Source organism: Centrocercus urophasianus, unplaced genomic scaffold (assembly GCF_019232065.1).
Source record: "Centrocercus urophasianus isolate 14NV4802_14NV808 unplaced genomic scaffold, USGS_Curo_1.0 seq_23, whole genome shotgun sequence".
Lineage (NCBI taxonomy): Eukaryota > Metazoa > Chordata > Aves > Galliformes > Phasianidae > Centrocercus > Centrocercus urophasianus.
Genome location: NW_024884789.1, coordinates 4,267,706 through 4,292,877, shown reverse-complemented (window position 1 = coordinate 4,292,877; position 25,172 = coordinate 4,267,706). Strand labels below are relative to the sequence as shown.

At 42.7% G+C, this 25,172-nt stretch overlaps 2 long non-coding RNA genes across 8 annotated transcripts in view; one reads left to right on the top strand and one right to left on the bottom strand.

Annotated features, from left to right (window-relative positions):
• LOC122163423 overlaps nucleotides 1–25,172 on the bottom strand; it is a 267,157-nt gene that overhangs the window by 207,600 nt on the left and 34,385 nt on the right. The window lies entirely within an intron of this gene.
• Nucleotides 675–4,606, top strand: LOC122163424. 2 transcript variants are annotated; one of them, XR_006169909.1, is made up of 3 exons: nucleotides 675–987; nucleotides 2,737–3,736; nucleotides 4,210–4,606. It is a non-coding gene; the product is annotated as an uncharacterized LOC122163424 (long non-coding RNA). The 2 variants fall into 2 exon arrangements; XR_006169908.1 differs by lacking the exon at nucleotides 4,210–4,606 and having other exon boundaries at nucleotides 2,737–3,873.

Sequence of the window (25,172 nt, the reverse complement as noted above, 5' to 3'; positions counted from 1 at the left end):
CTTCAGATACCGGCAGCTCAAGGAGCTTAAATAGCAAGAATGGCAAATATGAGGAATATTCAGCATGAACTTATCATCACTGTAACTGAACAATTCAGTTATGTGCATGAAACATCATCAAAGGGGATTCTGCATACGTAATTATTTAATTTTCACCTGCTTGCCATGTAGGATTAAAACAGACTTAAGAAACAACGCTTTCTGTGTTCATTTTTGGAGTGGGCTTGGGAATTTTGGGGTTGTTTTTCTGTGGTTAGCTGTATAATTAACCCAAAGCCTATTAAGGCAGACTCGAGTGTTTGTACCGTCTGGTTTTGGTATCCCTTTCAGAACACCTCTAATGTTACTGTGCAAAGTGCAGATACAGCAGCCCAACTGCCATCTGAAACACTGAATTCTCTCCTCTTCTTTTTTTTAATTAAGATAATAAATTGGTCTTAAATTATCCCTGAAATCAGACCAGTGTTGATTACAATGGGTCTCATGCTGTGACAGCTCAAGATGATGTTATTTTTATTCCTTTTCAATGAGATCTTAATCTCTCCCTGCGTGTAAACAAATTGTCACAGTAACCTTGTTCTTTAATCTCCCAGCTGAAGACCTTTAAAGCATTGGGAGATAACAGATCTAACTGAGATTTCATCAGCTTTCAGGCTTTTACAGATATGCCGCATGCCTCTCCCACTGCTGCAGTCTTTAAATGTTGGAGGAGAGAAGTGCACATTACACTCCAGTGCTCGCCTTGAACGTTTGAAAATAGTATCCGCCCAGCAACATGCACTCCAGGGCTCAGATCTGCGATGGAATTGGGATGCAGGCAGGAGGCAGGTTGGTGCTTTTGTGGCAGAACTGTGGCTCTTCGGTGTCACTGCCCTGCTCTGGACAGCAATTGGCAGCAATAAATGCCAGCCTGCATTTCTCATTCTCCTCCTAGCAAAAGGAAACTGCTCCAGCGCGCAGTTAGGAAGAAGAATGAAAGGATCAGAGGTAGCTCACTTTTTTTTTTTTTCCTCTCTCTTCCACCTGCTTTGCAAATATGAACTAATTCATCTTCTAAAGCAACAGATACATAATTATACCCAGTCAGCTATTACAAATGGGGGAAAAGAGGCAACAGGCAGCAAAGTTATTTGCCTAAGGTCCTGCAGTCTCTGGCTCACGAGCAGTGAGTAATTGCCCACCCTGGGGAACCCAAATCTTCGGCCTCGTTGCTCTCCACTGAATACTGTGGAACAAACTCCCAGGATTAGCTGACATCAATAACTGCTTTCCAGCTAAGTTCCCAAACCTTTTTTCTACCAGCTCATGGCAGGGATAATGCTGCCAACCCCACCTGTGAATACTTCTTTAAAAAATAATGTCAACAATCTGCGCGTCAGGCTACTTCAGTGCATTCAGATGAGCATTTTTCATGTTTGAGGGCATGTAAGCATCATTATTCATAGTGGTAGGACTGGGAATACTCAATAGCATCCATAAACCTGGTGTGCATTTCCTTACAGGTGAACATTATTTGTGAGTAGACATATGGGTACATTTTCCAAACACTATACAGGAGCCACTGCACACAGGAAAAAATCTGTTCCTGTTAAAATGGTTTTTGCCCAGGCATCTATTGATGCTTAGAAAATGCACTCCATTTATTTACTGGCGTGCCAGTTATTTGTCTATATAACAATGTTTTCTGTCAAGGCAAAAAATTTATTGCTCCTACAGTTTAAACTCTTTCATTGAAAATTCAGCCAAAACTATTCCAAGTCTGACAGAAAGGCCTCTTTGCAAACAGCACAGATATCTGCATCAGGTTTTCAGTAATATTGTCCCCCATTTACTGCCGACTTTCATTTGTTTTAATATGCTTCCAGATCAAATTTAAAAGCACTTCATATATTTCAAGAGTATTTTAAAGATGGAGCAGATCTACGTTAACAGCTTATAAGTAGCAAATAAATACATATACATACATGTGTATGTATATAATGCAAATTGCTTTTCATTAACATTGCCATCATCTGAGAATTATTTCTCTGCTTCTGGATGTTTGCTTTCTGAGAAGTTGGAGTAAATAAGCACTTTTCAGACGAAAACAGACAGAGTTCTTCCAAGAAAGAATCTTAAGCTGATGGTGCACATTTTACCACATTTCATTTCACATTTCTTCATCAGAAATAATGAAATGCTTCAGCAGCATTAACAACAATAACCAGTTTTTAATACCAAATTATTCTACAGATGTCTCCCCAGTTTGCCAAATTATTTTCTTGGAATTGTAAGAGCCCCAAATAGTGATCTGAGGATACAAAAAGTTGGACTCCATAGGTCTAAAAAGCTTATTTTTTGTCCAGGGTAGGTTTCTATTCTGAAATTCCTTCAGCTTTTCTCTCTTTCTTTTTTCTTTCTTTTCCTCCTCCTTTCTCTCTTTCTTTCTTTTTTTCTCATTTTTTTTCTTTCTCCTTAAGCATCCTGCCATTCAATTTCTAGGAAAATTGATATAATCAGCTCAGGAATGATTCCAGAGAATCACGGTTACTCATCGTTTTCTGAAAATATTATAAATAGATAATAGGAAGCATTTATTTATTCATTTATTTGCCAGCAGGCTGGTGAAGTGACAACACTCAGAGCTGGGTTTGGGAATATTTACTAGCTGAAGCCTGAAACCAAACGGCAGCAGACATGGCTCATAGCGTGAGGAAAAATAAGCTGCTATTGATACTCCCTATTTTCATGCTTCAGAATTTCAGTTTGGAAAATGAAAGAAGAGAACAAGACAGACTTTGCCCGTGGTTGAGAGGCCTGACTGCTCCAGAGGCATGTTGTCCCTACAGCTCCTGATCACCGGAGCCTCCCCATTATCTCCATCGTCTCCGGTGTCAGGAGGAGCGACAGCCATCAGCAGATGCTGCGTGATGTGAAGACAGGGCAGGGCTCTCAGAGAGGACAACTCCATTAAGCCACTGCAGCAGGGCAGAGCACACCTCCCTCCTTGCTTTGCTGTGGGTAATTCCTCTGTGGACACACAGAGTGCTTTTGGAACAAGTACTTAGGATACTTGCACTATCACATGGGGCTGCCCCAGCACTTCAAGCCTTACAGCACGCACAGGTTACAACCTGAGATAACGCAGGGACACTGTTTTTTGCTAATCTGAAACTAGTTCTTGGATCGCTCCCTAACTACCCTTTCTCCTTATAGTCATTCCAAAAAGAAAACATCCCCGATAAGACGTTATTAAAAATGCATAGTGGCTTTAAATGTAAATATCAGCTGGAAGCTCTGCCTTAGATTCTGCAGCTGCAGTTCAAGTCAGTGTGCTTAGCCCCATCTATTCCTTATCATAACGAGGGCTAGCAAAATACCACAGCCCGAACCAAGCATAACTTGTCTTGCAACTTCTGAAAGAGTGAAGATCAATTTTCTCCCTGAGCAACAGCCTAATTCATCAGCAGAGTGGAGACTAAACTGTGGCAAGAACAAATAGCAGAGAGGTACAGAAAGAGAGAAAGAGAAGGGGCTGAAAGGAACACAAAGACAAAGCAGTTTGCAAGCTAGCGAGGTGCCGCCTGGCCTGGAAGAGGTGGTTCTGTGCACAACCCCTGCGTGCCATTTGCAGAGCAGTGAGCCCCAGAGTTACAGTGTGAGACCCATCCTGCTCTAAGGCATCAGCTGCCTCGCTGTAAGCACATCCCTTGTTCTCATGAGTCTGTTTGGAGCGTGCTGAAATGTGGAGAGACAGGTACCTCCATCCACCACTCGGAACAGCCTTCCCCGTGGTGCTGCCAACACAATTTTAAAGATGGTGTAGATGATTGCTTCAGTGAATTTACACATGATGGCAAATAACTATGCTTAATAAAACCGAGAGAGCCTTAATGATTTCATTTTGGTGATTTAATTTATAAAAGCGAAGCTTAATCATTTAATAGCGTCATTAAGAAAACACCACAGGAAGTTTAGAAATAAAGAATCATCCATATCTCCTGAGAAATGAGTTTTTTTCGAACATTCAGCTCATGACAAAATAAAATGGAAAGCTTACAGCTTCTTAAATAATTGCACTTGAAATATAAGCAATCCCTAAAGAATCCATTTAGCCTCATCTTCCACAGCACTGAAGAATTGCATTTCTACTCACCACTGTGTGAAAGAGGCTCCACAAGTAAGAGGCAACACTGGTGATGGGAGTGTGTGTACGCTTTTTTGGTTAAGGAATTCTTTGTGAACTAACTGCAAATGTCACAGCAGCAACAGCAAAAAATAAAATGAAATATATAACATGTTCATTTCAAAAGCAGCAGTTTAAAACAAAATCACACTAGAACATTGCATTTAGTGAAATGGTGGTGGAAGCACCCGTTACCAGCAAATCACAGTGCACGTGTCTGCATGTCTGTCTGTCCATGCATGCACGTGCACACACAAGTGTGTATGAGTCCCTCATGGAAGTCTCCAAGGACTGGATTAACCAAGAGTTTGCATTGGGGTAATGGAAAATATGACCTCATTAGCACTAGGTTTGTCATTTGCTCCATAACACAAAAGTAAATTACAATGTATTAATGCAGTTAGTGTTGTTTTTAATGTGCACTGGGATACAATAAAAGTTTTTATTGGGGAAGTGTGATGGCATGTTTTCACTACGGCATTAGCACTTGTCTTCTGATAGGGCAGCCAGTCATATTACCCAGTGGAACACTCCTATAATGATGTAGTAAAATTTGACTCTGATATAGTAAAATCTGTTTATGGCAAAGCTGCTTTTTCACACAATTGGGCTGGGACAGGGAGCAGAAAGGACGTAGCTAAAAGAATTCCTTCATAACTCTGTTTTCATAGAAAGTGTTTCAAAACAAACAAACAAGCAAACAAGCATTCCCAGGCTTCAGGCCTGCCCAGACAAATTGCCATGCCCATACTATCCATTTCTCTCCACGTGGTTTCTTCTCTTCCTCACCCCATCCAGCAGCTGCCATAAATTAGTGACCACGTCTGGGTGCAGGAACCCAAACAGTATTGTAATTTCACACACTTTTAATGGGCTTGTTGCAGAGTTTTGCACGTACAACCCAACCCATATAAAACCACCTTGGGCACACTCATGTTAGAGGCAAAGTGATGGAGGAGAGCAGGGGGTGGGATCCATCCCAGAGTGAACAGAGCTTGCTTGTGCTTGCTGCAGGGCTGGCAGCCCACACCCTCCTGCCCATGCTCCTTTACTGCCTTCCAAACAACAGGTTTGTGGTACTAACGAAGGCTCACAGGTGCTTCCCAGATTGCTCATTTTAAGCCACGAGTTTGCCTTTCTCTTTCTGCTGACTGGAAAAAGAAAGCTTCTTGCATTTAAGCTCATTCTCATAGATCCATCCATGTCTCTCTGCTCTTCCTCCTTTCCTCTCTGCTCTTATCTGCTACCTTTTATGTTTGAGGGTAAAGAAACGGAGTTTTGCTTTTCCATCTGAGATGCACTGAACCAGCTCAGTTATCCCTTTGGAGGGTTTTGTGAGAACAAGAGCTGGAGTGCAAAATTTTCTAGGATGAATCTGTGAGAGACGTTCATTAAAACAAGAAAAAGACAAGTGAGAAAGTCCTGAGTAAGGCTTTGTAATGAATGGACCCAACTAACCCACGCCTGTGGCTTGCTTGCTAGTCTAGTGACAGTAGTTGAAAGTTATTTATTTGTTTGTAATATACTTTTCCACCGGAACACTTTAGTAATAAAGAGACATGAGGGGAGACACATTAGAAAGTGTGCCATACATCAAAATGAAAAGTACCACATAAGCTACATGATAAACGTAGGATAAAATGTACTTTGTTTTCCACAAGACAAAGCAATAAGGAAAATGCTGTGTCTGGTGTAATTCTGAGCTTGGAACTTCTGCTTGTTATTTATTTTTATTAAGCAAATATACAGCCCTGTAAATGTACCTGGTGCTAACTAAACAAGGATAACATGCCGTCCAGGTCGGGAGAAGTTCAGAGCCCAACGTGGCCAAGGTACTGTGCAGGATAGGCAAAACAAAAGACCACGATTCAGGGAAATATTGAGAGGTTTTAGGTGAAAACAAGCAGAATATATAAAAGAAGCATATAATAGGGCTATTGAAACTCCACATAATCATTAACAGGTATAAACGTATCTCCTTCTTAAACACTCTTCTCCTTCCCATTTATTGATTTATTCCCCGGTGGCATATTGTTTAAATCCTTCACCGTGGATCCCAAAGCAAGGACAGCCTTTGTGTTATTTGTACAGTGCTTAGCACAGCCTGGCCCCGATCTTTCACCGGGGGCTCTTCTATTTCTTTTGCCAGCATCGCTAATATAATGAGCAGAACTGAAGACGAGAGCAAGGAAGAAAAGCATCTGCAAGACGAGAGTCAACAAATTCTGAGGATGACACCAGAGGACTCCAGACAAGAAAGGGGGAGAGGAGGAGGAGGAGGAAGAAAGAGTTTCCGCGGGGGCAGTGGCAGTGATTATCTGCTTTGCTTCTCTTACTTATTTGCTCAGGAGCTCTTGCAGTTTTACTTGAAAACGCACAAGGAGAAGAGAAAAAAAGAGAAAAAAGAAGTTATTTTGACTTACAAAAGCGAGGAAAGGTCATTAGGAAGACTTGAGAACCAATAAAGCTCTTTAAATCCTTCCTACTTGTAATGCATAGAGCAAAGCTTACAGGAAAGCTGCAGCTAAGAAAATTACAAATGGTAATGCTATTATTTGGCATATAGTTGCCAAAGGCATTCAATATAAAGATTTTACAGAGGTGTCAACTGATATATAGCAAACACACAAACAGTCTCCAGCACTGTAACATATGCAAGGAGAGCTGAGGCTAAATATTAAGCATATGAATTATATATTGCTGCGACACGAGGCTGAGAAAATGCTTGCTGTGCACCATAGTTAAAATGAGCAATAAATACCAGCGTTAATGCTGGCAATGTCTTGTTGGGGAAGGTTCCTCCAAGGCCCCTCTCCCAGGTTTGGGTTTCAAACCGTTTTCTGCTGCATTGGATAATGAAGTGATTAGACTGCTCCTTTCTGAGACTGTTACATATTTAAAACAGGTTCCACCGCTGCCTTGTTTTAAACATCAGAACCTGTTTTGGGCGCCAGAAATGTGAAACATGAACATCAATAGCTTTCTCCTGCCAAGATAAGAGCTTGCTGCAGAGGCCAAACATATGTCTTTCTTTCCTTCCCCAGGGAGGTTTCTGGATAAGGAAGAGGTGTGTCTGTACCTGAGCTGCTTAAAATGGCTCAGCCACATATGTGCATTTTGTGAACTTCCCTTTGCTCTTGCTGAGATTTTGTCCTCAGAGCCGCGGCCATCTGCGTTCTGCAGGCCTGAGGCTGGCCTCATCGCTAAAGGGGTTTTAGCACCAGGGTTGGAGCCTTGTGGTGGGTGAGAGCAAGAAAGGGTGACCCCCAAGATTGCCCTTTGAAAGCAGCAGCAGGTTCTTCTCGATAAAATGCAATGCGATTCACCACCACCCACCTCGGCGCCAGCGAGGTTCAGGTGAGGGAGGCGATAGCAATGCAAATGTGTGACACTGCCTATGTCAAAGCAGAGCTTCTGGGCCAGGAAAAGCAATGTCTGGCCATGCTGGGCAGCCAAGGCGATGTCTCTGCCACCTCATGCTGGCAGTACTGCCCATGCCCAACGCCCCACGCAAATGGGACAAAGCATAGCTTTGTCTTTGGCAAGCTTGCCCAAAAGGCAAATTAGTTCTTGCAGCTCAAGTTTAATGAACAAAAAGTGCTAGTAGTAACCAGACCCTTCCCTCCCTCCGACAAGGTGGGGTAGTGTCAGGGCAAACTCAGCTGGGGACTGGAAGAAAGACTTTCCTTGTGTTTCGCCCTGCATGAGTGACTCTGTGCAACCCAACGCAGGGCTGATCCACCCTTGGCTGCCTTCCCCTACAGTCACAGCAGAGAAAAGAGTCACCTGAGCCAGGCTGCCACCCAGCTGCTGGCTGCCAGCCCTAGGATGCTCTCTAGGGAGACAGCTGGAGCCCAAACCTGGGCTTCCCAGCCGAGATTTCCTTCCATCTCTTCTGTTTTGCCATGCAAAATGTTCACAGCTCTGCCCTTTCCAGTGCCATCTCTGCACCCTAGGTGCTCGCTTGTGCCTTGAAATCACAAAACACACCAGAAAATATATAAAGATATATAACAATATATACAGAAGAATAATATATAATGTGAAATGATACACAATGATACGTAATATATAAAAAGGTGTAACAATATATAAAAAATTAAGTAGATCTAGAAACTCAGTCTGATTGTAAAAAGTGACAATATTCCATGTTTCCTTCTTCAAAATGGACATCAAAACCCCAGGTCACTTTTATAGTGCAAGGACTAATGGGGATTCACAACTACATTCAGGAGTGGTGGATGTGAAGTTACAGGGTGACTTCAGCTTCACCCTTTATTATGTAAAAGGCCTCAAGTGTGGTCTGACCATATGTGTAGAGCCAGTCCTCAAGTACTGGGCAGCCACCTTTAAAGTAGAAACAGCAGTAAGAGAACACAGACCTGGAGAGATACAGAAAGTGACCCTAAAAATGCAGGGAGCTTTGGATAGCAAAACTGATGGTTGCCTTGTGGTATTTTGGCTCCGCTAAGGAGCCAGAGCTCCTAAATCTTCACAGTCAGCACCATCCAATTTTTAAGCAGTTAGGCAGTGATAAATAAATGCTCATTTAACTGCCTCTTATTGAAATTAATAGGAATGAATCATCCTGGCATTTTTGAAAAATCTCTCTGAAGCAGCTTAGGTGCCCAGATATCTTCAGCAGCATAGACTTTTCAAGTACTAGTTAGAACCTGCTTCCTGATGTGTCTCACAGCACTAAATCACATAGAATGAATGGAGTTTCTTAATGAATGGGAGAAGATGGGGCTCAGCTGCCAAGCTCCCCTTGCCTTGTGCCGAGCATGGCAGTAGCTGTGTCTGCCTTCCCTTAGGCAGTCAAAATTTGGGTGGAAACCATGCACTCCATCCTGTTAGCCAGAGTTGCATGCACACCCTTTGCACTGCAGTGCTGCTCTTCAGCCCTGGATTCATTTACATTTTCCAAAATATTTTGTTTTTTTTTTCTCCCTGGGTCTCTGGGCACACAGAGTCTCCCCAGGGAGGTTACATCCACGTCCAGCACTCTCTCCTGTACCATGGTACCTGCAGTGCTACCTGGCCCAAAGCCCCTGACAAACCTGAGCTTTGTTTAGGCAGCCTCCCTCTCATTTGTCCATCAGGCTCCCATGGAGCCCAGAATAACTTTGCTGGCTCAATGCTTGAGAGGCAGAAACCATGCTACTCTGTCAGAGATTCCAGCCATCAAAAATTCAAACTGCCACAAGTACAGAGGTCAGAGGGAGATGGGATGGGGCTGCCATAGGGAGAAAGAGAGCTCAGCTACTTCTGTGGTCATGAGCTTGTTCCCAGCCAAAAGGCTTTAGTCCATGGGAGTTGCTGTGAGAAGAGAAGTGAAGGGAAGGCATTTGGGAATGCTTTGCATCCTTTTGTGTTTGATTTTGGATGGCTTGGGAGGCACAGCACATTCAGATCCCAATGTCATTGTTTAAGGGGTTGTTTGTTTTCATTCCCCTCCTCCCAACATAGAAAATTAAATTTGGCACACGGAGACTGGGCACTGATGACTCTTCAGGGATAGATTTTTATTACGTTTAGGAGACAGTCAAAATAGTTTTTGACATTATTTTATTCTAGGAATTATAACCAAAATCCTGAGGGATGGAGACACGCAAAGCCCACTGTAAAGCAGTGGGAGAAGCTGATTGCCCAAGGCTCCTTTGAAATCCCAGATTATGTTATGGATATAGTCACACAATTGAAAGTGATCCATTTAGCACAGTTTAACCAGTTACTGCCTGCCAGATGAGGCGTGGGAACTGCTTCTGTGGTTGAAGCAAACTTGCTAGCTACAAGGTGGCTGTACTTCAAGCAAGAGCATGGCACTGATGGGTGATAGCTCCTCCAGCCACAGCCACTCAACCAGCAGGTCGCATGCCAGCACCTCGTGGCAAGGAGTTATGATATCACTGGGATGTGTCCTAATGGCACTTCTAAGCTTCCAGCATGTGGTGGCCTCAGTGCATCTGCTGTGTGTCTGAGGGTACAGTCCTAATGCTGCAAACAAGCTATAAGGGATGAATGAAACAATAATCAGTGGGTGAAGGGCAGAAGGTAATAATAATGCTACGTAGAGTGGATAATAGGTACGTAACATGTTTTTTACAACTGCTGGATATCCAGAATCGAGACTTCACTGCATTTAAGGGAGAGGGGGATTTGCTCCAGAATGAACATAGAAACATTTGTTATTGTAGGATTGCTGTTGTAGGGGAACAAAATAATGCAAGCTCAAATCTCAGCCACTCCTTGCACATGGTTGCAACTCTGCCTGTGCAAAGAGAGTATCTGTATGGAAAAAAATATGTATATATATATAAAATAAAAGCATGAGGGTACATTTCTTTGAAAAATATGCATTGTTTCACATTTGGAAAATCTAAAACAAACTCTCTATATTTTTGGCCCCGGAAACTCAGCTGGCTACTTGAATTAAACTGGCCAGCTACATCTTTTCCGCAGCTCCGCACGCAGTTAATAATAGCACTACTTTGAAGTTAGCCAATTCCTTTCCTCTGACAGTCTCGGAGTGCTTTTGAAATGCAACTAAATGTTATTATTCCCATGTAGTAGCTCAGGATAAACCATGAGAAAGTAAACGGTTTGCTGAAGGCTGCAGAGTGGCAGAGCTCAGGTTTCTCGTGTTCCTGTAGGTCAGTGGCATCCAATTTTGGGGGTCCTACAATGCAATGCGTTTTCTTAGGCAGACATTTGAAGCTTTTCACCCTGGACCTTCCTTTATCATATGACTATTAGGGGACTGAATTGGAGGCATTACCATCTCATACGGCCATGCTGTAGATGTGTGCCCTGTGTCATGTGGGAGAGGAGTTGCTGTGGGACTCAGAAAAATGAAAGCAGCAGGAGCTGACCTCAGCATCACAAAACCTGGCCTACAGCTCAGTGCATGCCCAAATCCTAACCTCAGCCAGAAGAGAGGGCTGCAGAGAGCAGGCTCTGAGTGGGATAAATTGTGATGGGCTAGGAGCTATAGCTATGGCACTTCTGTTCTTACTAATACACCTGCAATCACTCACCGTGTTCATTATCACAACAGTTCTTGTATTTTTATTCACCAGTGAGAGCAAAATGACCGAGCCTCCTGATGCCTTTGTCTGCGAAACACTTTTGTCTGCTGTTTTTGTATCACCTTTGCCATCGCAGCTGTAACAAATCACCTTGTTAATGTTACAGTGCTTGTTCTTGTGGCCCGGGGTGATGCCTTGTAGACTGGTGGGCAATGCTCACATAACTATAATCCGATGCATTTTCATGCAATTAGTATGCGGCGGAATTGTCCTCAGATACTCACCCACATGCAAAAAGATTAAATAAGACCCATTTAGCATCACGAATCGTCCTGTTAGGAGTTAATGAGGTCTGGTAGCTTGCCAAAGTCCAACACACAGAAAGCTCCGGCAGGCCAGGAGGGGAAAAAGGAGGAGCTGCTGGGTTCAGCCAGATAGACCTTGAAGTGCAACAGCTGTGCCTTGTCTTTGAGGAGAGGATCAAGTAGAGAATATGAGATAGGCAAACGTTGGCTTAAACTTTCTTCTCTCTTTGATTGTCCTTGGACATCTGCCTCATCTCCTGTCAAGAATGTTTGGCAGCTGTGAGCCCAGAATAACACAACCGCTCAGCCAGCCCGCTATCGCCGTCCTCTAATACTTTAAGCCAACTAGTCTCTGCTGTGTGCCTCGACCGATCCTGAACTATGCTAATGCCTTGAGCTAACTAGGCTTTCTAACGGCCCGGGAAATACATAGAAGTGGGGTCTGTGGTTTATTTTCCTCACGTGCTAATTGGCTTTAATTGTTGGCCAATTGGATTTCAAGTTGAGAAAAGGGTGCCCCAGACAAAAGGAAAAGTGTTAACTTAAGACCGTGGGAGAGACGGGCCATTCTGTTCCGTTTCTAATGCAGTAGACTTTATGCAGATGCGTAAGTCTCAGGGCAATGGCTGTCCTAGAAAGATTTCTCAAGCATAACCAATGCAGTTTCTTATAAAATATATGCTTCCATATGGGCTGAATGTCATTAACGTTCAGCTATTTGCTGAAGTGTAAATTCCCATCTTTCAGAACCACAGCTCTGTGCTCATTTCACCTCAAAAATGTAGGTGTAGGTAATACGAATACAAGATTAATTCAGCTAGTGGCTTTAGAACAAGAAATTCTTTGGCCAAAGCTTTATTTTGCCCCCACAACCATGGCAAGGAACTAGGGAGGGCTTCCATCCTATACATACCTCTATGCTTCTTCAACAGGCACAAACCCTCTCTAAATAAGAAGGGCACTCGGGTTCTGCATCCATGCAGCCTCTGAGCAGGATATCACATCATAAGAGTCATTCTTTAGTGACACCAGATTTATTACCACTGCATTTCCATTTTCAAATGAGTTTCTGGGAAGAGAATTGGGCCATGTTAATGAACCTGTGAGATCAACCTGCCCAAGTGGCATCTGTGAAATCTTTAATGTCCTTGTCCCCCCAAATCCCTGACAGATAGGGTAGTACAATTACATGTCCTTTGCTGAGGGCACAGAAGGAGACATCCTAGCATACCTTGGAGGTATTTGGGATCATAAATACCTATGAAAATATGTGCTAGAGAGACTAAAGGCCAGCTTTTCAAAACTAAATTAGTAGGATTTAGGTGCTTAACCTGCTTAAGCACTTGTAAGAACTTGCTGAAGAACTACAGAAAACTTGATCAGAAGTGATTTGCCTCGGTCAATTCAGCGGCTCTTTGCAGAGGGAGTCTATGTCCTAAAACCCAGTGATAGGAATCTAGTGCCATTAGGACCCAGCAAAGTTCCTGAGCAAAACCTCAAACAAATCCTCATCATTATATATAACATCTAGAAATAGGATCAGATTATGGCATTGCAAAGATGACACACTGACTGACAGTTGTTTTCCATGCTCCATTTCATGAAGGCTATTCCTTAAACAAAACTCTCTTCAAGATATTTTCACTTGCCCAGCAGCTTTTTTGCTGAAGATCCATGCAACTTTTGTATAAGCTACACCAAAACCAAGGATTAGCAACAAAGATGCTTAGGCAGACCTCATTCTCACACAAAATTTAACAAAGTTTTCTCTGTCCTTTGAGCCCTAAAGCAGCAGATAATGTGTTCTCTCGTGCCTGTATCCTGATAGTCCTTTATTGGAGCAAACACAAAAATGTTCTTCAAGTCTGGGCCTGATCACAAGGACCTTTATAACTCAGTCCTTACTGTTGTGATTCAGTGTATTGAAATATTTGACTAAATGTTTCCAACTCAAGTGGGAAACCTGACTGCACATGGGACCAGTGCTGAGGATGTCAGAACCAGAATACAGAAGCATTCTAGCACTACTTTTCCACCTGGGACAAGAAATAGAAGTACCATAAATCTCAGGACTTGTTTTCCTAAAAGGAGTACAGATATTTGGTTAGATACAGACAGCAGGCTGCTCTATCCAAATCAAGCTTGAGCTATGAGCACCTTGACCTCTTTCTTGGTAAAAAGAAACAAAAAAGTATCTTAATTCAATTCTATCTCCTTACTCTATGTAAACTGCTGTAAGGAAAGCAAAAACAGAGGAGCTATGCAGGGGAGTGACAAATTCATCAAATTCCTCAGTTAAATCTACTGCCTAGTGATAATATCATGCTCTTCTCCAAGAAACACAATATTGTCTCCTGGTGTACAAAGCACCAGGGGGGGGAACATACTTGCAAAAACTTCCAGCTACAGTGAATCTGACCCAGTGCACTTGTTCTCAGGGGCAAGACCTGAGCTCAGCCTCCTCAGCAGTTCAGTGACACCATGGGATTAGCACGGAGGGACTTTGCTGCCTTGCAAAGCTCTCGGTCACTGCTGCTGCCTGCAAACACTGCTGCATGCTGGCATCTCATCCTTTCTGATAGTATTCATGGGAGGCATGTGCTGCTTGTAGGAGCAAGCTGACCAAATTGAACTCTTTGTTTCCCTTGCGTGCCATATCTTCTTCTTCCAAGAGCACCTCAGCATCCACAACGTGAGGAAGATGTGGCAGATAGCAGCCCTGCAGATGAGACTATCACAGAGTGCTTCCCTGCCTACAGTATTTTCACTTGGGATTGTCCCAGTTTGGCTGCTTTTGTGTCCTCGGCCATCACCGAGGAAAGCTGCACACTAGACACCTTCTGCAGCTAGTCAACACATCTCTGGCTTTTGTCAGGAGGGGTAACTGAGGGCTGACGCCGGTCACCTGCTCTGAAGTGCACTGCTTTCCAGTGCTCAGCGATTCCCAAGAAGCTGCAAGTGGATGTGAGTGGCAGATGCTAACAGACACCAGAGAGCCCGGATCGCCAGCCTTTCCTCTCACTGACAAATTGCCCCTTCGCCGCAAACATCTCCGAGCAGAACTTATCTCCCCATCGCCGCGCTGGCCGCCCCTCTTTGCAAAGGCAGCGTCCTTCCAGGTGGATTATTTTCCACTCAAAGGCTGATGCCTGCAACAGCAATCTTGAAAGTCTCCTGCTATCTGCTTCTCACTCCTCACAAGACAAGACAAGACCACCCAGTGCTTTGCCTGAAGAAATATTACACCCGCCTGCGGGTCGGCGTGCCTGGAATCGGCCCGGGGAGCACATCGACAATGAGTTACCCAGCTTAGAAAGCACAAGGGGATTAATAACTTGGACAGTGTGCTGGATAAAACTGAACTCAGAAACAATCCCACATCCAAACCCCATCAGAATTTTAATCTTTACAGACTTTTAGCTCCGTGGCCCAATAAATCCTTTCCATAGTGACTCATTGTTACCCTGATCTTCCTTATAAAACACACGGTGGAAACAGTGTAACATTTTCCTTTCTTATTGCTCTCCTTTGTAAAACCATCTTTCCTTGTATCTCACTGCCATTTGCCTGTTAGTCATGGGCTTCACTCCTGAATGAGCCACTTAAGAAATGTTACACTGATGTCAAATTGATACATGTCTTGTGAATACCTCATACTTTCTCTTTATTTAATGTGAAAAGGCGGTGCTCAGGACTGACCAAAAATTGGGGACGTTTTGGTGTGAAGTTTCAGCAGTTCTTCTATTGCAAAATAATTACCCTGGTGCAGAAATCAGAGTATAAGAGTTCACTCAAGGCCACCAACATTTCATGTTTCAGATATTTTTTCTTTCATTTCTCTTCAAGAAATTGAAATTCCTTGCAGAGGACATTATTTACATTTCTTAAGAAACCCTCCAAACACATTTTCTAAGGGATCCTGCTGCCAGACCCGGTAAGCTGCAATTGCAGATCCGTGTGTTTTCCCTGTGAACTCGGCCCAGCAAAGTGCTTTCCCAGATATTTCAAACCTGGGAGCCCACATCGATAAATCAGCCCCAGAGGAAGAGCAGACAGGGTTTTTCATGAGATCTGAGAAGGCGGAGTGGCAACAACATGAATGAGGAACAAAAATAATGCTGTCCTGCAAATTAGTTTTCTGTCTCAGGCTGCGCCCTGCCTTTTGGAAGACTACTTGTCTGCTAATATGATGCATTTTCAGGATTATTTTCAGCCCTTCTGCTGATGTGAGTCTCATACAGACTGGAATTTCACATGTTTTGATTGAGAGCATTAGGACAAGGTTGTAGTGCCCCAGGATGAGTGCAGGGGAGAAGCTGAAGCCGTGGCTGGAGCAGGGCAGCAAGCACGTGGCCAGCCTCATCAGCTGCTGTATGATTCCTCCTAAGCTTTAATGCAAGCAGCCAGCTTACATTTTGAGATTCAACCTTCTGCACATACTAGAGTCCTTGACCACTCTCATACAGAAAAAAAAAAAAAAAGAAAAAAAAAAAAAATTAAAAAAGAAATCCTGCTTATTTAGGCAGATGTTCATTTTTTCCTTTAAAATGTGCCTGTTCCATCTTCTTTCTGACTCTTCAGGGTATTTTTCCTCAGCATAGCACTACTGTGGGTTTAAGCTGAGACATGAGTCAATCCCCTCCTTTAAAGTAAACTGATTTCCCCACTCCTTTCCCTGTGATATCTATTTTGGAGGCTCTCAACTCCCTGGTGGGCCAGTGGGACATCCCGCTGGCTCTTTATGGCTGGTGGTCCGCAGGAGGGAATAGGATTACATATCTCAGCAGCCAATGGTGCTGCCTGTATGTTCAATAAACTGACTTCAAAAAAAATAACAAAACACACACACACACAGCATGTCCTTCTTACCCTGCTTTGCGCAGTGTGACCAAACCTACGGAGCCAGAGCGAGCGAGTTCTATAGCGATAACGGTCACCGTTGACTTTCCCTTTCCTGATTTCACCTCTTTCATTATGTCAGAGAGCTTTGTTCCAGACTAGGAGATTATGCAATGGGCTGTGGAGGAGATGTGACTTCAGTGAGATATAGCGCACAAAAAAGTGTGACCAATCGCAATGACAGGGGCTCCGATGGTAGCTTGTGATGGAGTGAAATTAAATCCCTTACCAAACAATGCGGCATTATGCTATATTCTATAGGCACCCTTGTTGAGGGTAGATTGAGAGAAAAAGAGACGGGCAAAAAAAAAGATGCACACATACTTTCCCCATCCTTGTTCCCAGCGAGCCCTTTCCCCCACTGTCAGCCTGGGAGTAAACAACAAAAAGCAACAACAACAAAAAAAATCCGTAACGGTTGGGATGTGGGACGTGGGGTGAGGTGTCGGGGGTGGAGGCGATGCCAAGCGGACACCCACGTCACCGCCTGTCCCCATGCCTCCACACAAGGCCTCCTGCTCGTTTGCCCTCCTTCCTAATTAAAGTGCTCCCTGAGGAGGGCCGGAGAAGAAGGATGTGTGTACACCTTTGTGCCTGGCTGCTCCACGCTTCCTTGGGTGATATCTTGGGGCCTTCCTGATGGCTCTTTTCATGCTAAATAACTGACCTAGGCGGCCTTACTGCCCCATTCATCTCTTCTACATAAACAAACTATTCATTCTCTGAGGAATAGGTGCATCTGTTCACCCAGGCCCAGCTCCTCGGGGAAGTCAAGGAGAGACCTGACACTATTTAAGGAGATGGAACACAACATGCTGTTAAGAGAGGCTGCGTTGTCCTGGGGCCATCCAGGTGTTAAATCACTCAGTGGCCCCTACAGGGTCTGGAGCCAAACATCGAAACAAAAGGCAAAGACAGGGAAGGAGAGCGCCAGATATCACAGCTCCTGCTTTCTTTTGCTTGCTAGGCTTTTCGGGAGCAGTGTATCGACAGGATGGAAAATGAAGCTGACTCTAGGAGGCTAGGAGCACTCAACACAGCCACAAGCTTTATGAGCTGGTCAGCATCGCTAATGTTCTCAGAGCAACACTCTTGTGGGACTTCTGAGTTCGCTTTGCCCTGGGAAGAAACAATAGTTCAAGCTGTGAAATGTTTTACATTCAACTTCCACCTCTCCCCCCGTCTTCGGTGAAGTTGCCATGAGCCCAGACTTTAAAAACATTCAGACTTAAAAGGTTAAGATTTAAGTGCTGCTGATTTTATCTGGGCTTTTAACTAACATAGGCAGGTGGATTAGAGATATGTGTACAATCTCCACTCTAGACACTTGGGTAAATATGCACAAGTGCTGAGTGAGCCAAGGAAGGAATCTGATGTTATTGTCTATTAATTTGAAAGCAGAGATTAAAGAAAGTGCAGAAATCAGTAGTGTAAATATCAAAAAGGATTTCCATTTATATGTAAGAACATTACTCTAGCAGTCTGGCTATTTCAAATAACATGAAAGCTTTTTTTCTGAAGAAAAAGAACTGTGAATTTGTTTAAATTTACATATTTTCTTCCCCCTTTGTTTGCAGGAATGGTCGCCATGCTAGCAGCTAGGAAGCAGTTTGCTTGGCAGGGCTGGGTTTTGTTCTGAGCCTGCATTTGCCAGAGGACTTGTGAACACCAAAAGTATTCCACAAAGTTACATGAGAAGCAACTGAGCTGGGATTTCCCCTTCTTTTTTTTTTTTTTCTTTTTTCTCTGGTGTAATATTTGTGATTATTTTTTCCCCCCTTTTTATTTTCACTGCACAACAGCTTGAAAACAGAGTCTGATTTTCTAGTAATGCTTTTGTTATTCAGAAATATTCATGAAACGAAAACTTGGCAGAAATAATCCGCAGGTGATGAGGCATTTCAAAACCATCTTGGCTGTGGCTGTTGGTTGAGTCAGCAATGCGGCTGCCTACCCATCTCCTTGGCATTGCTTCTGCCTTCTCCTCAGGATCCTATAGCTGATTTTTTAACAAACAATGGATAATACATAGCGAGCACCATCAAAACAAATGCAGTGGCTGCACTTCCTCTTAGGAAATAACAGCAAAAAAAGGTATCTACTTCATTCATATAGCCTGTATTTTTAATACTGCAAGAAATAACATTTTCTCTAGAATAGGAATTGTGTCTGCACGTGACAGGTGCTCTTTAAAAGCATACTTTTGGTTAAATTATCAAGGAGTTCTCTACTTTTCTGAAAGCTTTACAAATTCCTGAAGGTCATCTGAATACTCAAAAATAATGCACAATATGACCCCATGAATCAAATAGGCCAAGCTCAGCACTTTTATTAGCAGAAATATTCATGAATCTTTTATCCTTCTCCTTAGTCCACCAGCTCTTATTTTCACCCTGTTCTCTTCTTAATGCAACATTTCATAGGAATGCCAAGAAAAAGGAGCCCGGCTTCAGGTTTAATTGCTAATATTTCTAAATTTAGTCAGCATAAAATCCATCTGAGGCTCCAAAGATTTTCCCTGTAATCTGCAGAACCTGAGTTTGAATCTAGCCCAAGAGAGCACCACAGCAAATAAATACCATCTGATCTCCACAGAAGTCTGACAAGAGTTCAGCTGTTTTCCACCTTGCTACAAGTGTATCAGAGTTGATTTCCCAATGTAATGCTTTAGGGGAAAAAGTCAATTAAAATGCAACTGTCCCAATTTCATTGAAAGTCACTGATCAGCAGGAATCACTACACATGTGGTTATTATATGTTTTTTTCTTTTCTGTTAAACAGGCCAATGCCACATCCTTGTGTCATCTTGCTTCATGATTCAGGTAACAGTGGACAAACAACAGCCATATGAGAGAAAAGGATCCCAGTTTTCCACAATTGCCAGACAACTGCTCACTCCTCCCATCCTTCTCACCTGCTTCCGTGATCAATATAGGCTTAAACTCTGCAATATTTGGCTGGAAGCACCCAGTATGGGATTGCCTGCTTTGTTACATACCAACTTTTTCCCTATCACTGCACCTGAAAGGGGATTAGCGATACAGAAAGGAGCCAATCAGGGATGCTGGAAACCAGCCACATTTGGTTATCATTGCACTGACCTAATCATTCTTTACTTTGGACCGTATAAAGGTCTTATGGAAGATGTCAAGCTTTAACAGCCAAAGAAAAAAGTGAAGTCTTTACAGTTCTCTTTCTCCAGCTGGTATCACAGATCTATGTCATGATTCAACCTTGTAAATTGTCTCAACTACAGAAATGTAGACAAGCTAATCTTATTGAAGACTGGATTTGCACTTTCTTATGCAGCAGCTACCTTAGCTAGCTTTAGCTAGAATGTTTTCCATATTTCAGTGAGAAAGCCTCAGATTCAGCAGTGATTTCGTTTGGAGTGGTTTTTGCTCAAGAGTATTTATTTTTGATTGTCAGATCATTTTGCAGCAAACATTTCAAAAAATAACAATACGTAAAAAACTCTACTTTCCACCTTGTTCTAATCTTATATATCAGTGAAGCACAAGGGAACATCCCCAGTGAAACACTTAAAGCATCAGATCTTCCCAATCCAGAAACATGATTAATTATCATGTATAAGTAAATAAGAATTGTTTCAATTCATTTCCAGATGTAGGAATATTGAAACTACATCAATAATTACTGAATAAAAAGCCGAGCACTGGGTTTTGGACTCCCTTCAGTGGTTTGGATCAGGAGTTCCTTCAGATTAAGTTACAGCTAACAGCTATGCATGGTGTTTGGCTCCGGTTCAATTTCTTTACATCTGAGACCAGGATAGACCTTCAGCTCATCTCCTTTGACTCTTCTCTTAGCCCATACAATCATATTTCACTCACATATTTCAAAGCTGAGCCCGGTGACATTAATTAAATGAGAGCATTTCAGAAATCAAGAGATAGAACTGTTGCCTGCTCTAGGCAGAGCAATCAGGACTTTGCCATGGCAAAGAGCAGATAAAGGTGACAACACTGGGATTTGTCTCATGTAACTGTAAATGTCTTTAAGGTAGATGACTGCATCTGGTGTCACCATGCTTGTACTCCTTTGCAAGGAGAGCAAGGGCATTTCTTGAGCACAATTCATCTGTTTCAGGATGAGACCTACTGACCCACTGCTGCTCGTTGAAGGGTGACCACCTCAGGTGTAGGAAGCTGTGGTACAGGTAGCCAAGAGCTGTGCAGGGCCATCACCTGTTGTGCTCGTGCCACAAGCACTAGAAGAAGGCAGGTATCAGACTCTTAATGGTCCCCGTTGGTTTAACCAAGCGAAGATTAAGATTAGCAAACCCTCCAAACGCAGGAGAGCTGCGCTGGGATTTCCAGTTGGGGCCTGCATCTACTGCTAAGGACAGCTCTTTATCATGCAAAAGTGTCTTCAAGGCTAAAATGGGGATGACTGCATCCTCCTTCTTCATGAAAGTGAGATATTTTATTGTCCTTTCACTCTAATAAGGGATGCTAAATTGGAAAAGAGTCTTTGAATTTTGTTAAATAGAACCAGGCTCTATTTTATTCTAGATTATTATGAAGATTAGGCTAGGCCTGACACTCAAGATTAAACATTAGTAACACAAAATAAGAATAAATTAAAAGACAGCAAGGTGTGTTAACTACTCCCACTTCTGTTGTAGTTTTCCTAACATTGCATGACAAGAGATAATAGTTAAGTGAATTTGGTTCATTTCCTTACAGAAATGTGTTATGGAGGAAAATAAATTACATAGAAAATGTGAAATTTGGAAATAAAATCCTGTAAGAAATTGTTTTCTGCTTATCTAGACAGAATTAGAAAATACAGACTAGTGCAGTACAATCTCCTCCAACATTTCATCTGAGCCATCACGTTTCAACTCTCTTCTGAAAGAATAGCCTCTAGGAAGAGGGCTGAGTGCAAAATTCACAGCACATAAATTAGCGTCCTTCTCCAGCTAGTGGGATATTGAGAGGAGATTGGAATTGCTTTGTTACTCAAATGTATTTGACATACTCTTTTGCCATTTTTTTAAACCCTCCTGGCTATTAAATGCTTTGCCCTGAACAGTTGTGATCCCTATTTAGAGGTGAATTGCTTTCCTTAAATCTAATAAACGAGCAACTTGGCTTCTGTGAGTAAAAGTAGCAGTTTGCACCAGAACTAGCATCCACAGTCATGATATTGCCATTTGAAAGCGAGAGCATGAGCAGTCACAAACAATTAATGGGAAACTGTAACCAAAAAAAAGGGGCAGATAGGGTGAAAGAGTTTCTCAGAAAATCCAAATGTCTGTGGATTACTTAAGCTTAACTCTCCACCTTTATATACACCCTCTAGCCCGTCAGAAAGCCTCAGTATGTCCACACAACCCAGCACATTACAAATACAGCATGCAAGACACATTAAGGAACTTGATGTTAGGTTTCCCACTGATTTCTGAGTAAGTGGATGTGTGGTTGACTGTCTGCCTTTTTCCTTTTTCCCAGCACGCCTGGATCACTAGTTTTGCTGTCATCAGTCCAAACACATGCTCTATTTTCCCCTATTTCTAAGCAGAACTATTACTCCCTCTTTCCCTCCTTGATACATTACTCCTTCCTGTCGCTCCTTGCTCCAAAGCAGTAGTGCCTGCCAGAAATGTAAGATACTCAGTGGGTGCATGGAGCAGCCTGGGGAAGGAGCCAGCAGGACAGAACTGCCCATCTTTGGCCCAAAACACAAGATTTTCAATCTTTGTAGTATTATTCACCAGAAATATCAGGAAATAGGAGAGGCAGAAAAAAGTGTCTTGCTCGGCTAGGACATGTGTCGATGAGTATGCGCGCACTCCAATGTAAAATCTATACCAGTGATTAAATGGTCTTTAAATCAAAGCCAATAGATAAATAAGGGAACTATTCCAAAACCAAGGGGGTTAAAAAACACTCTCCATGCACCTGCTGGAGACGCTGTGCTGCTGGCTCTACATTTCAACTCTAACCTGTATTTGATATGGTGTTGTTGCAGCTGTGGGTTGGGGTGGTTTATTTAAGTGGCTCCAAATGCTTGTCAGTGTGGCAACCAGCTGAATACATAAAACAGGCTCTCCAAACCCTTTATGGCCCAGGGTCAGAGTAAATGGAATAATAAAATCCAAATGCTTTTGTCTCATTTTCCATCACCCAAGCCTTCCGCATAAATCTACAGCTTTGCAATGACCTTCGCATTCAGTGTCGAGGATGAGGCCGCAGGTCTGAGATACATTTGGTCTTCATCTTAGGTCTTTAAAAGCTTTTTCCAATTAATTTTAACTGACTTCCATAAGGATCAAGTACAGTTTCCTCCTCCCAGCCCCCTCATTCCATATCCCACCCCCTTTCTCTCCTACTCGGCATCTTCTTCTACCACTCAATTGGGGGAACACTGGAGAATAATGCTATTGATCACATTATATGTGGTAGCACCACCAGAAAGGACATTTACAGAATAAGTGATTTAGCAAATGGGAGGTGGGAGATTTCTTTAAGGAGATTTAATTTGATGTTTTCCTCGCTGCTGGGTGTCTGGTTTTATTTATTTTTCTAGTGCCACATTATCCCCACACAGATGTCATCGGGGGATCCACAGTCTCCTGTACATGTGTTTACAAAGGGTAGGTCGCTATTAAACTAAAATATTTATGTTTGGCTTTAGTGAATCAAAAATCACCTTGTCTGGAATTAACTGTCGAGGGCTGCTCCTTCCCCCCTCCCCATCTGATCTAAATTAGATGTAAAGCTACATCTACGTGCCTCAATTATAACAAAAAGCAATCCATACCACTGTCAGAAAGAAGCCCTCCAGACACTTCCACACATCCTGATCTTAAGAAGGTGGGGATCTCCCCTCCAAATTCCCAAGCAGGATTTTAACAATCTGCTAATAAACCGATGTCCAAAAATCCTCTCATTCCTAATTTTTCACTTAGTGAAGCTGGGCCAGACTTTGAGAACTGTAGTGAGCGTTAGGGGACACATTCACAGCCCAGAGTCTCTACTTTTATCGTGGCTCCATTAGCTTCCATAGAGCTAAACAGATCTATACATGCAGAAGACTTGGCCCATACTGTGAAGATACAGACAATAAACCAAACAGTTTGGTACCTCGCTTCTGGGAACTTGGGCTCAATTAACTTTAGACAAAACAAGGAGCAAAAACATCCATAAGATGGCTGCCTTCCCATGGTCAGCCAAAAGGAAAACAGCAACTGACTGTGATCGCCAGTGGAAACCTGAACGTCTTGAGATTTCCTGTGCAAAATTTTGTAACATTTTAAAAATTAAGAAAGTTAAGATCATGTTGACTCAGCAGCAAAAGATCTGTCCTAATTCAATTGCACACTCCTATTTGATTCTATGAGAGATTATTGGAGAAAAAAAAAAAAAAAGAAAGAGAAGAAAGAAGGGGAAAGAAGGGATAAAATAAGAAAAGGAGAAAGAAGGAAAGAGGGAAAGAAGGAAACTCAGTTACAGAACTGTAAGCAAAAAAAAAAAAAAAGCAAAAAGAAAGAAAGAAAGAAAGGAACGAAAAAAACAAACAAACAGATAGAGCAGGTGTTTAGCAAGTCAATTAATTTATATGGCTTCTAGCAGGCACAGGGCATTAACACTACCCCAGCCCTGCACACAGGTGGCAGGGTGCGTGCTCGGGAGGCAGGAGGCAGCAAGGCATACTGTGAATTTTCTTCCTGAGCAACACGATTATAGAAACAACTGCAAATAACTTTGTGCTGATCCGCAGTGATGCATTCAGCAGTCCCTAATCTTCCAAATGTCTGCCTATGCGATGGTATGAAAGCTATGGCATTCCTTCAGCCCTCACCTATGGAGAAACATCTGGGCTTTCCTATCAATTCTGAATTTATGGGTTTCTGAGCAGAATGAAAAGGGAGCCAAGTGAAGATCATTAATACAATCCTGAGAAGGCAAGAAGATAAAGAAATACCGGAGGAATGTACAAGCATGAGACGCACTCCACATATTTCCACCTGGAGGTTTTAAAAGTGATTTTCAGGCCCACACATTTATAAGAGCAGGAAACTGAGGCACGGGGTGAAACAACTGAACCATGCTGTGCGGCGGAGGCAACAATCGAGTCAGATCCCCTGCCTCAATTCTCCACATGAGCTTCAGAAACTTCCATGCCGTGGTTCACATGTGAAACTCTAAAAGCTTAATTGAGAGGCTGTGTTTCCCCTGGAGTGGAATCAAATGAAACACTCAAGCTAGACACTCAAGTAGGCTTACTGGTTTAATTTAAAAGCGAGGGAGACTGGTAGCAGGGAGCTCTCGGTCAGGGGTCATTTGGTGGGGAATATACTTCTCACCTTTATGTTCCTCAAGGCTGAGCTCTGGCAAACTTAATGACATTTGGCACATTCACCTGCTCTATTGGTCTATCTATTGGTTTGAATTAGACAGCTCAGCTCAGAGTGCCCTAAGAGCTTCTCTGTATATTGATTTTTATTTCTTTTTTGGAGGTGTTGTGTTTTCTTTTTTCTCTTTTTAGAGTTGGATTATAGTAATATTAGTGGTAGTAGTAGCAGGAGAAGTAGTAGGACTCCACAATGTATAAGTGAAAAGAATCAGTGCAATTTGTGATGCGGTTTGCCTGGAGGAATGATGTTAATTTTGGAGCATTCAGCTTTCCCCCGGCGTCTGTTTTGCGATTATACAAAAATAGGAATTTCACAGGATCTTGATCCAGGAGATGAAGCTGACTTCATTCCTTTTTAAGACTTCGGATTTCAGACCAAACATCTGTTTG